Source organism: Fundulus heteroclitus, chromosome 21 (genome assembly GCF_011125445.2).
Source record: "Fundulus heteroclitus isolate FHET01 chromosome 21, MU-UCD_Fhet_4.1, whole genome shotgun sequence".
In the NCBI taxonomy this organism is placed as follows: Eukaryota; Metazoa; Chordata; class Actinopteri; order Cyprinodontiformes; family Fundulidae; genus Fundulus; species Fundulus heteroclitus.
In genome coordinates, this window is record NC_046381.1 from 26,101,122 (window position 1) to 26,113,400 (window position 12,279).

Genomic DNA, 12,279 nt, shown 5'->3' on the forward strand with positions numbered 1-12,279 from the left:
AGCATTCCCGGCTGCCTGAAAGTCGTGACTCTCTTTCACGCCGGGCCGTCCTCTGCCATCACATTCATCCCTGACCTTCTGCAGTCCTGAACCTCCGGTCTTCATATCACTCACCACCCAGCATACTCCCTTCAATAAGACTCAAACTTTTAGTCCCGGTGTGTTGCGTCCTGAGTTCATCGGTAAACAAAACCATGACAAGTTAATTTTAGTTCGGCCCTCCAACCAATGTTGGCAAGCCTGCTTATTGTAAGTGACTTTGAGCTTGTTTTCTCTAAAGGCACTTGCAAATTCTGCAAGCTGTTGGCTTTTCTGGGCATGCTTTTGAAAATGAAGTGGTTGATTTGGGCATAGCTTTTTCCCTGATCGCTTGTTTTTCTCGCAAGTTCTGGCAAACACTGCCTCCAACATACAGTGGCATTAATTGCTGCTACTGCACTTATAAACAAGTTCCTTATAACTCGGATAGCCCATGATGCGTGCACTTAACAAGATTCCCAGGAAGCATGCCCACGGCACCACAGATCCACCGGCACATCATACACGTACAATACTCTTGGACAAATCTAGTCTGTGTTTTATTTTTTTACACAAGACCTTCGTGAGTAACTAATTTCAAGTTATAATCTCAAACTGTATTAACAAAAACACTTGAGTACCTCACAGAGAATGTCCTCTGGGATAGGAGCTATTCTGGTTTCACAACTTTAAACAGTGATCTCCTGCTGTTTTCATACTTATCTCATCTGTTTTTATTTACTACTGTGTCTACTTCCTCTTTACCTGCATGCGTGTTGCTTCCTCAGGGGCCATGTGTCCACTCTGAGGACATATATTTAATAATAGGATAAAGTAATAGTAAGGAGTAGTCTTCTGTCATTTAGGATGTCGGTTTAAATCCAACTTCTCCCTTCCACATGTGAGGTCTGAGGCAGAACGTTGATCCTCTTGTCTGAAGGTGTTTGTGAGAGTGAAGGGGGCTCATAGTGTAAAATAGCTTTTAGTTGTTCTTTAGGCTAGAAAAATTCTATATAAATGCAGTCCTTTTATCATTTACCCCTTAATATACTTTACTGACTTGATGAATAACAAGTAAACTGTTGTTTTTGTTTACATATAATCTGTGAAAACAATATTGTAGCTTGATTTGAAGTCCTTTCATACTGCAGTTTTATCATGTGTAACTTAACGTTTTTTTTTCGTGTTTTTGTTTTTGCTGGAAATACAGGAACACCCATATCCACTTATTGGAACAGATCTCCTCCTTTAATCCTAATTGAAGCTAAAGGAAACAGTGAGAAAGCAATGTATTTCATACAGTTCATGTAAATATCCATTTTGAATTATAAATGGACAATATTAACTACAAGTCTTCTTCCTCAATATAAAGACAAGCCATTTTAAGCAAAACTATGTCATAGGTTAAAATTAAACCTCTTAGGGATGATTGGGACAATTTAATTTAAACACATATTTCCTTGTTTAGAAGTTCTACATTCAGAATCACGTTTTATTGACTAATGCCTCATTCACTTACCAAGATTTAAAGTTGTCTGCAAATTTTCAAAACCTGCAAGACCCCACAGTATATGGGGGAACACCCCACATGCGGATATGGGCCAAAACAATTCAACATGTAGAATATCCCTGATTTGAGGTCGCAGCGGTCCCGACATCCTTGCATACAGACTAGATTACGCTTAACACAAACACACGGCAGGAATATCTCATAAAATTCTATTAAGAGCCATCCCGATAACCTGGGCATGTAGGACGGGAAAATCGGGGCAATAAACGGGCTAATCATCCTGTTGTGTGATCCACGGATAAGTTTAGGTAAGTATGAACATAAAATATCTTTTAAAAAACTTTTTACTGGTAGGCTGACACCTTTTGGTTAATTATTTAGCATAGTCAAACACCTTTGAAAAATTTAAATGTCTTCTCATCTTTTCCATGAGGATGTAAGGTTACTCATTCACATACTATGCAAGCTATGGCAACCAAAGCACCTTCAATATCAGACAACAAACTGAAAACAACTGTGTGCCTATAAAAAAAAAAAAAAGTAGGCTTAACTGTGTGAATGTTACTCATCAATTGTCCAGTATGTCGTCATTATGGAAAGAAGACTGGAATAAATACCAGCATTGGTAAGTATATAGCAGTAACTTTGATCAGTTGAGTTTGTGTGAGGCTCGTTGATACAATGTTTACACTCAAATCTTAGTGTCAGATAAAAAAGCACTTTTTCATACATTAGAAAACCTTGGTTTAGTGTGACACATGATTAATATCTCAACCAACCTGACAAAGACCTTTTTCCCAAAACATCAAGTTCTCTATGGTTTGTGCTGTGAAAATGTATTTTCAAAGAATTTACTTAGATGGCTTAATTCATAGTTTTATTTTTATTGTGTATTTTCATTTTAAACAGTCAATGATTTCAAATATATCCAACCATGTGTGTGCATTGCTGTGGAAAAATATATTATCAATAAGAATTTTTTCTGCTTTTGAATTTTATGGCACTTAAGATCTTTAGATTATCAAACAATTTTAATGTCAAAGGCAACCCGTGTAGATGCAAAATGCAGTTTTCAAATGGTTGATTTAATTTATTTATAATGACAAAAAAAGCTATCCAAACTTCTGGCCCTATGTGAAAAACCTAACAGCTTGTACAGCACCAACTACCATCCAGGATTTGACATTGGTGGGAGTCTCTTACATCTGTACCATTGAGCAAGAACAGTCTGCCACAGGATCTCAATCAGAATGTAGTCTGGACTTTGACTAGGTCTCTCTACCACCTTTGCTTTAGTTTTTAAAATCATTCAGATTTGGACTTGCTTGTGTATTTGGATCATTGCTTTGCTGTGTAACTCAAGTGCGTTTAAGCTTAAGATTCCAAACTAATGGTCAGTTCTTCTTCTTTTGGATCTCTTGTATAGAGGAGAATACAGTGCCTTGTAGAAGTATTCAATCCCCTTGCAATTTTACTTAGTTTGTTGCATTCCAACCTGTAATTTATGTCCTTGTGTTTATGCATGTCAAACGTCCTTGGGGTTTTTCCCTGGTAACTGTCTTTCGCAGCCACAGACTGTTATCTCATAATCCGTAAGAAAATGTTTAACATTATTTTATGTTATGGATCTGAGGGAGCTGCTCTGGTCAAATGAGAGTGAATTTAAACTTTTCGGCCACAAAGAAAAACACTGTCTTTCAGCAGGTCAGCACATGCCATCACTGCAAGAATACCATCTCCACAGTGAAACATGGCGGTGGTAACATCATGCTATAGGATGTTTTTCAGCAGCAGAAACTTAGAAGCTGGTCCTAACTGAGGGAAAGATGGATGGGGCTAAACCAGTCAGTCTGCCTGTGATTTCAGACCAGACTGAATGTTCACCTTCCAGCAGAACATTGACCCAACACATATTACTGAAGCAACATCGAGGGTTTTTAAATATGTTGGAATGGCCTAGTCAAAGTCCAGACCTCAATCCCATTGAGAAAATGTGGTTATAGACTTGATTGATGTTCACCTGTGAAAACCATCCCACATGTGGGAGTGGTGGTCTACTGGTTAGAGAGCCAGGCGTTTCCATCTTGGAGAGGCTGCTGTGATGGCCGCATGTGCAACCACACAACAAATGATTTGGTAATTTCATTTCAATGTCATATTTTACTTTAACACATGTCACTTTTTCACTTTGATTTGACATTGGTTAACTATTTGGGTGCACACATTTAGTTGACTCATTTTGTCATTTCTTGTGTTTTTGGTTTACTTTAAACTAATATACTTTTTATCTGAGTTGCCAGTTCCTGGGAGGCTGTCGTGGTGTGTGGCCAGTAGAGGAGGAAGGAGTCCCCAGCTGCAAAAGATCCCCATGACAAGGAGGCTTGTTGGACTCTTCCACTTAGTTTTAGAAGGGGGTGTTGGAAATGTTTAGGTTTTTCTATGTGGTTTTGTCTTTTGTAATTAAATTTGGCAAGTTTAATTATTTAAGTCCTCTTCCTCATAGGTTGCTGATTTTAGTACTGTACTGATTAGTTTGGTCTTTTGTTGTAGTTTTGTTTAGGTAAATGTATTTATGTTCCCCTCTTGTGTCAAAATGGTCTGATCAACCAGTGTATATGTTTCCCTTGTGTGTCAGTTTAAGAGGAGGAAGGAGAAAAAGTATGTTCGTGTGGTAAATAAATTTTGTTACTATTTTTCTCAAAGATTTCCCTGTGCTTCTCTGCTTTTTCGGCTCGGTCCCTTACATGTGGTGGCAGTGGTGGGTGGATCTGCAGTAAGAGAGCACAGTTTTTCCCCTTTTTTTTCTTTTCCATGGTGAAACCTTGAGAGGTGGATAATGCAGCGTGGAGGACGTAACACCAGAGGAGTTCGTGTGGAGCTGCCCGAGGAGGCTGCTCAGGAGGAGCAATTGGATCCATCCGGGCCAGGATTGTCTGGAGGGGTAGCAGACAGAGAGAGAAGGAGGTTCGAGAACCAACCCTGTCTGACCTGGCTGGGATCCTTCGAGCTCACATGGGTCAGCAAGAGGCTCGTGATGTACGGTGGAGGAGGAGTCAGCACGCCAGGAGCAGCGGTTCAAGTCCCTGCAGCACCAGTTTCAAATGCTTCAGTTGGAGGTACAGGCCCGGACTTCTCCTACACCAGAACCCACTGGACCAGGGCCAGACAAAGAGGATTTGGAGAACCCTGGATTTGAAGGAAACAATCCAACCAACTCAAGTTATATCATCAGGTCAGTCTCGTTTTCTCCAAGAACCTAGACTTGAAAGATTATCAGAAACTGATGACATTGAACACTTTCTTATAACATTTGAGAGGATTGCTGCATCATGTAGATGGCCCAAGTCAGAATGGGTTTCCGCCTTATACCCCTGCTAACTGGTAAAGCAAGAAGCGCTTATGTGCATATGGATATGGATGATGTTGATAGCTACAAACATGTCAAGGAGGCTATCCTAAAGAAATATGATATTAATCCAGAAACCTATAGGCAGAGATTTCGTTCCACAGATGTTGGACCTGGAGAGACTCCTAAAGAACTTTATGTAAGATTGAAGGAGCTGTATGACAAGTGGATCCAACCAAGAGATAAAACTGTAAAAGAGGTGGGTGAAATTATCATCTTGGAAACAATATCTGCGCATGCTATCCCCTGAGCTTCAGGTGTGGATCCGGGAGCACGATCCTTCATCAGCGGCCCAGGCTGCTCAGTTTGCAGAACAGTTTGTGCTGCTCGAAGAAAGGACAACCATGGAGCTACTCCACCTGGAAGGCTGCAAAGGACACCCGCAGACCAACAACCTCTCAGTACCAGCAGAAAGTTCCTGGTGGGGGTAAGACTTCCCTAAGAGAGAATGAATCAGCAAATGTCACAAAGCAGTAGTACATAAAGTGCCCATATGTTATCTGTGTGGACAAGAAGGGCATACGAAACCAATGTGCCCGAAGAATCCTCCTAAGCTAACCCAAATGTGTGTGGTTCCCTATAAAAGTGCATTTACAGGTTGTGATGGACATTCAATAAAACTGACAACTGTAAAGATTAATGGGAAAACGTTGAAAGCCTTAGTTGATACCGGCAGTGTGCAGACTCTGGTGCAAAGACAGTTTATACCAGCTAATGTTGTTTGCACCTCTGAGACTATTCCTATTTGTTGTGTACATGGAGACGAGAGATTCTACCCCACAGCGGACATTTATATGGAGGTACAGGGGCAACCTTACCTTCTGAATGTGGGAGTTGCAGATAAGCTTCTTTTCCAGTTGTGTTGGGTAGCGACTTACCCGTCCTGTTTGATTTAGTGCAGGATTCTCACATCTGTAATATTGCTGTTACCAGGTCCCAGGTCAGGCAGGTTGACGAACCTTCTGTGACTTTGAGGGCCCTACCCTTTTATGATGCAGATTTGGATGTACAGCCTGGCAAGACACGGAAATCCCGCAGGCAGAAAAGGCAAGAGAAGTATCAACATACAGTCATGACACCTGGAGAAGTCTTGATGCTCCACTGGATCTTAAAGTGTCTCTAAACATGAGCCAATGCAGCATGATGATCCCAACCTAGCTGCCTTGTTACAGGAAGCAAAGACCGGGAAAGAAGGGACAGTGTTTAAATCTGGTTCTGGGAAGTATGTCTTTGAAAAGGGCACCCTTATCACCTACAGGGCTCAGCTAGAAAGTTGGTGGTGCCTAAAGGAGCACGTGATACCGTACTGGTCTTGGCCCATTCCATTCCCTGGGCTGGGCCACCTGGGGAAACACAAGACCATTGCTCGTATAAGGCACATTTCTACTGGGCCGGGCCTAAGAACTGATGTTGCCAATTTTTGTAAGACATGTCCATGAGTGCCAGGTGGTGACACCAATAGATTACCCTCTAGAGCACCACTTCAACCTCTTCCCATTATTAGTGTCCCTTTTACAGCGGCTTGGCTGGAATATTGTGGGTCCACGTCGAGCGAAGCAGAGCCCGGTAACCGCTACATGTTGGTGATTACCGACTACGCAACCAATATCCTGAGGTGTTTCCACTAAAATCTATATAAAGCCAAAGGCAGTAGCTTTCCTACCTTGGTGCAGCTTTTCTCCAGAGTTGGATTTCCATGTGAGATTGTAACAGACCAGGGTTCAACTTCATGTCCACACTGCTGAAACAGGTGTACCAGCTGTTGGGAATTAAAGGTGTGCGAACTACTCCTTCACCACCACAACCTGACGGCTTGACAGAGCGGCTTCAATCAAACACTCAAGCAAAATGCTCCGTAAGTTTGTGAATGAGGCTGGTTCTGAATGGGACTCAATGGCCTCCCCTACCTACTCTTTGCTTATAGGGAAGTTCCCAGGCATCTACAGGTTTCTCACCATTCGAATTGTTGTATGGTCATGAGGTGAGGGGGCCTCTGGCTCTACTCAGGGAGACCTGGACTGGAGAACAAGGGGGTGAGGAAGCTGATGTGGTTTCTTACGTGTACATATGAGAGAGAAACTGGAAAAGATGTCAGAGCTTGCTCAGCAGCATATGGCTGAGGCACAGAAGTACCAGAAGACTTGGTATGATCGGTCTGCACGACATAGACTTTCAGCCCCGGGTCAAAAGGTCCTAGTTATGCTGCCATCCTGTGACAACAAGCTTTTGGGCTAAATGGCAGGGGTCCGTTTCAAGTGGTGAACAGTGGGACACACCACATACCACAGTTGCAATTCCAGGTAAAAGACATTCCAACAAAGTTCTGCATGTAAATCTTCTCAAGGAATGGGTAGGAAAGACCACGACAGAAGGCTGCTGTGTTATTGATTAGATCGGTGGGGAGGAGAGACTGGTGGACGATCAGTATCTGCCATCATCCAGCACCAAGGCTTTGGATTTGGGACATTTGTCAGCTGTTCAACAAAATCAGGTCAGAGCTTTGTGTCATCCAGACATATTTCAGAGTATCCCAGGTCGCACTAATATTATTGAACATCACATACTTTGAAGGAGGGTGCACAAGTGAAACGGAATGAGTTACAGGATTCCAGAGCGTCTTCTTGTTTCCTTGAAAAAGGAAGTGGACTTGATGCTTTCTTTGGGGATCATTGAGTACTCAAAGAGTGAGTGGTGTAATCCTGTGGTTTTAGTCCCAAAGAAGGACAGCTCAATCCGTTTCTGTATCGATTTTAGATACCTGAACTCTGTGTCCAAGTTTGATTCCTACCCTACACCACGCATTGATGACATCATTGAGCGTCTGGGAAAAGCAAAATACCTGACCACCATCGACCTGTGTAAGGGTTACTGGCAGGTTCCCCTATCAGAGTCGTCCCAGGAGTTGACAGCCTTCGGACACCTTGGGGACTGTTCCAGTTTACCGTTTTGCCGTTTGGACTGCATGGTGCTCCAGCAACTTTCCAAAGGCTAATGGATCAGGTACTAAATGGATGTGACAACTATGCATGTGCTTACCTGGATGATATTGTGATCTACAGTGGTTCCTGGGAGGAGCATCTCAAGCATTTGGAGGAAGTGCTGAGGCGTCTACAATCTGCAGGCCTGACTATCAACCCTGAGAAATGTGTTTCTGGCGCAGTCCTGAAACTGAATACCTAGGGTTTGTTATTGGGAATGGAGTCATCAAGCCACAGGTCCGGAAAGTGCATGCCATCGAGTCTTGCCCTCTGCCCCGAACCAGGAAACAGCTGAGATCCTTTTTAGGGATGGCTGGATTCTATCAGCGGTTCATCCCCAACTTCTCTGCCAGAGCTGCTCCACTAACTGACATGATTGGGTCAAAATGTCCTATGGTGATCCAGTGGACAAAAGGAGCTGAGGCCGCTTTTAAGGACATTCAACAGTCTTTGGGTAAGAGCCCAGTTCTTCATTGCCCTGACTTTGAAAAGCTATTTATTCTGCAGACAGATGCCTCAGAGAGGAGCATAGGAGCCGTCCTTCTGCAGGGTCCAGCAGAAGATCAACATCCGGTGGCATTCATCAGCCGTAAACTCTTCCCAAGGGAGACTCGTTATTCTACAGTGGAGAAAGAGGCCCTTGCAATTAAGTGGGCCCTTGACTCTTTAAAATATTACCTCCTGGGAAGAGAGTTTACCCTGCAGACTGATCATAAGGCCCTCAAGTGGTTGCAGCGGATGAGGGATACCAACGGCCGCATCACGCGATGGTACCTGGCTATGCAACCGTTCCGCTTCACCGTGGAGCACATCCCGGGTAAATGTAACCTGACAGCAGACTACCTCTCTCGTTGGGGTTGTGAGGACTCTGAAGGGAGGGGGAGTGTGATGGCCGCATGTGCAACCACACAACAAATGATTTGGTAATTTCATTTCAATGTCATATTTTACTTTAACACATGTCACTTTTTCACTTTGATTTGACATTGGTTAACTATTTGGGGTGCACACATTTAGTGACTCATTTTGTCATTTCTTGTGTTTTTGGTTTACTTTTAAACTAATATACTTTTTATCTGAGTTGCCAGTTCCTGGGAGGCTGTCATGTGGGTGTGGCCAGTAGAGGAAAGGAGTCCCCAGCTGCAAAAGATCCCCATGACAAGGAGGCTTAGTTGGACTCTTCCACTTAGTTTTAGAAGGGGTGTTGGAAATGTTTAGGTTTTTCTATGTGGTTTTGTCTTTTGTAATTAAATTTGGCAAGTTTAATTATTTAAGTCCTCTTCCTCATAGGTTGCTGATTTTAGTACTGTACTGATTAGTTGGTCTTTTGTTGTAGTTTTGTTTAGGTAAATGTATTTTATGTTCCCCTCTTGTGTCAAAATGGTCTGATCAACCAGTGTATATGTTTCCCTTGTGTGTCAGTTTAAGAGGAGGAAGGAGAAAAAGTATGTTCGGGTGGTAAATAAATTTTGTTACTATTTTTCTCAAAGATTTTTCCCTGTGCTTCTCTCGCTTTTTCGGCTCGGGTCCCTTACAGCTGCAAAGGTCATCAGTTTGAAACTCAGTCTGTCACTCTGGGTCCCTGAGCAAGACCCTTGACCACAGATTGCTCCCTATGCGACCCTCAGGGTAGCAGCACACTGCGTCCAAAGGGATGGGTTTAACACAGAGACAACTTTCCCCTTTGTGGGACTAGACAGGGAATTATTACTAGGCAAGGCAAGGCAAATTTATTTGTATATAGCACATTTCAGTACAGAGACAATGCAAAGTCCTTTACAAGATTAAAACATAGAAAAAATAAAACACAATAAAAGCAAGTAGGCATAAAATGTAGAAACAAAATACAATACTAATATCATGAAGGAGCTGGGACAGTTCAGCCTTGAGGAAAGGGCAAAAATCCCCGTGGCAAGGTGTGGCCAGCTCATAAAGACTGATCCAAAGCAGCTGCAGTAGGAATAACTGTAAAAAAATGACCCTACAAAGTAGGGCTTGATGATATAGTAAAACAGCATGTCAATAAAACAGAAATCAGATTGATCTTTATCGATAATTATCAAAAAATTCAAAACATATTTTACGTGTAGCCCTGGCTTCTTTATGTTGTTTCTTAATTACCATATTACAGGTTCATTTTGAATAGCTATGTTTACATGAACAAAAGGAAAAAAGGGCCTTATTTACATGACGCTTTTTTTACTCTGATCGGCTATTCATTCTGATTAGTTTTATCTTTGTAAATGTAGCTATTGTTATTGTTCCTTTGCACGTGCAGGTCAGTTTGGAGCCGCAAACTGTTCACACTGCAGTCCAACCTAGACAACATTTTAAAGTAATGGGAACACATCTTAAAACCAGACTTAAACATTTTTTTTATTGAGCATTAGGGCCAGCAGTGTGGAAGTATCCTTAATGAAGATAGCGTGAGTTAAAGGCAGCTGAAACATCTAACAAGACTAATACAGTATGTCCCCCAGTGGCCTCACTGTTGACCAGTGCTAAAACTATAAATTGTTTACAACAATATATAGACAAAAGATCAGCAGAAGTAAAATATCCTGGGTAGCGGGGAAGTTAGGAAGTCTAAGAATTTAACATTTTATCTCTGTTAACCGTGTATAAAGCATACAGTGGCATGATAACAGAAGACAATGCTCAGCTCTCTGTGTTGAGGTTTAAAGAAGACAGAGCTGGCATTGTCCTGGGGAATGGAGGAAAACAACAACCAAAGTAGTAAAGAAGTAAAGGAATCAGCTTATACTTAAAAGCAGTGGTCCAGAGGAAAGATGGAACTGTCAGGCTTAGATTTAATTGCACAAGTGACTCAAATTAATGCAGTTCCAGCAACAATGTTTTAATATGTAATTAAGAGTTGGAAGTGTTTCCAAAAACCTTGATTAATCATCTAAATTATCCTAAAACCTAAAACAAATTAGATTAAAACTATATAACTAACTGTTTTTACAGAGCAAATATTTGATCAAATTCAAAAAGAAAAATGAAGCGACTGCATTAACTTAAAAACTTGACATGAAATGTTCTTTGCAGTTTCATTCTTTCTTGTGTTAAAAAAAGATGTAGGTCTGTTTTAGCTTTCTCTCCATCAGCCTTCACTTCTGGGCATGAAAGGAATTAACTGAGAGCTTTAAACCTTAACAGCATAACATCAAGTTTGAGCAACATCAATCTTTCTTTTATAAACCCTGTTTTTTCGTCATCACTCACCATTACCTCTATTCTCCTTCCCACAAGGACAAAATATCGCTTAAAGAGTAGGAGGACAGAATGCAGAAAGGAAAAAATAAAACGTAAAAAAGAAAGAAAAGGTACAAAGTAAAGTGCTGAAATTTACTAAACCAATTAAAGAACTCTAAAGTGGTCCAAATAACAAGGAGGAAAATAAACAGAGCCTCTCTGAAGTTGAAAGCAGGTGAAAAAAATTTCTTTATATGGGCATCACGTTCACTTTGACTAAATTACATCAATGTTCTTATGTGTACTCTCATTCTACAGCTGCTGCTGTCACAGCGCAGCATAGCTACAGATCTCCTCAAGCAATTTCTTGTCTTTGTTACCTCACCTCTTTTAGGATGAGGACCTAGAAGAAAAGCAGACCAGGAGTTTTGCATATTTTCCTAAATTAATCAGTAGAACATTACAGCAAATTGCAAAAAAAAGCCTGCAAATAAAACTAAGTTTATGTATATTACTACTATTTAGAGTTTGCATTGGATATTTACATTTAGACTTGTGTGTTCAACATACCCCGTACAGGAGACTGTCAAAAAATGGGCCTCTGCAAAAATACGATTCCCTCCATTCTCAAATCAAAAATTTACTGGGATTAATCAACTTTTTGTTGTTCAGGTTTACTATTGATCACTTAGATATACCCTGTCAACATGAGGCAGGATCAAATATCTCGAAAATCAACACACCATGCATAGATGAAAAACAAAGTCATTGACATCTACCAGCCTGGAAAGGCTTACAAAGCCATTTCTTAGGCTCAGTTAAACCAGGGATTCCCCCAGGAGTTCGCGAGCTGCCACTGGGGGGTGCGTGAGATGAAACATGTCTGACAGTGTTTTTTCCCCACATCATAAAGACGTGTAAATAAACATTTCCTTTGTATAAATGTAAATCAAAAACTGTAAAATAAATAAATAAAACGTATTCACACAAAAATCTATTTATTTAGAAAAAAGTCTTCTTCTACACTTCATTTTAAGATGAAAGATAGAAGAAGTTATCATTGCACTGTATATGCGCGCCTAGCTTGTGGCCTCTACTTCATTCATTCTCGCAAACAGGGATGGGCACAAATACATCAAAATTTATTTCCAAATAAAATACAAAATACA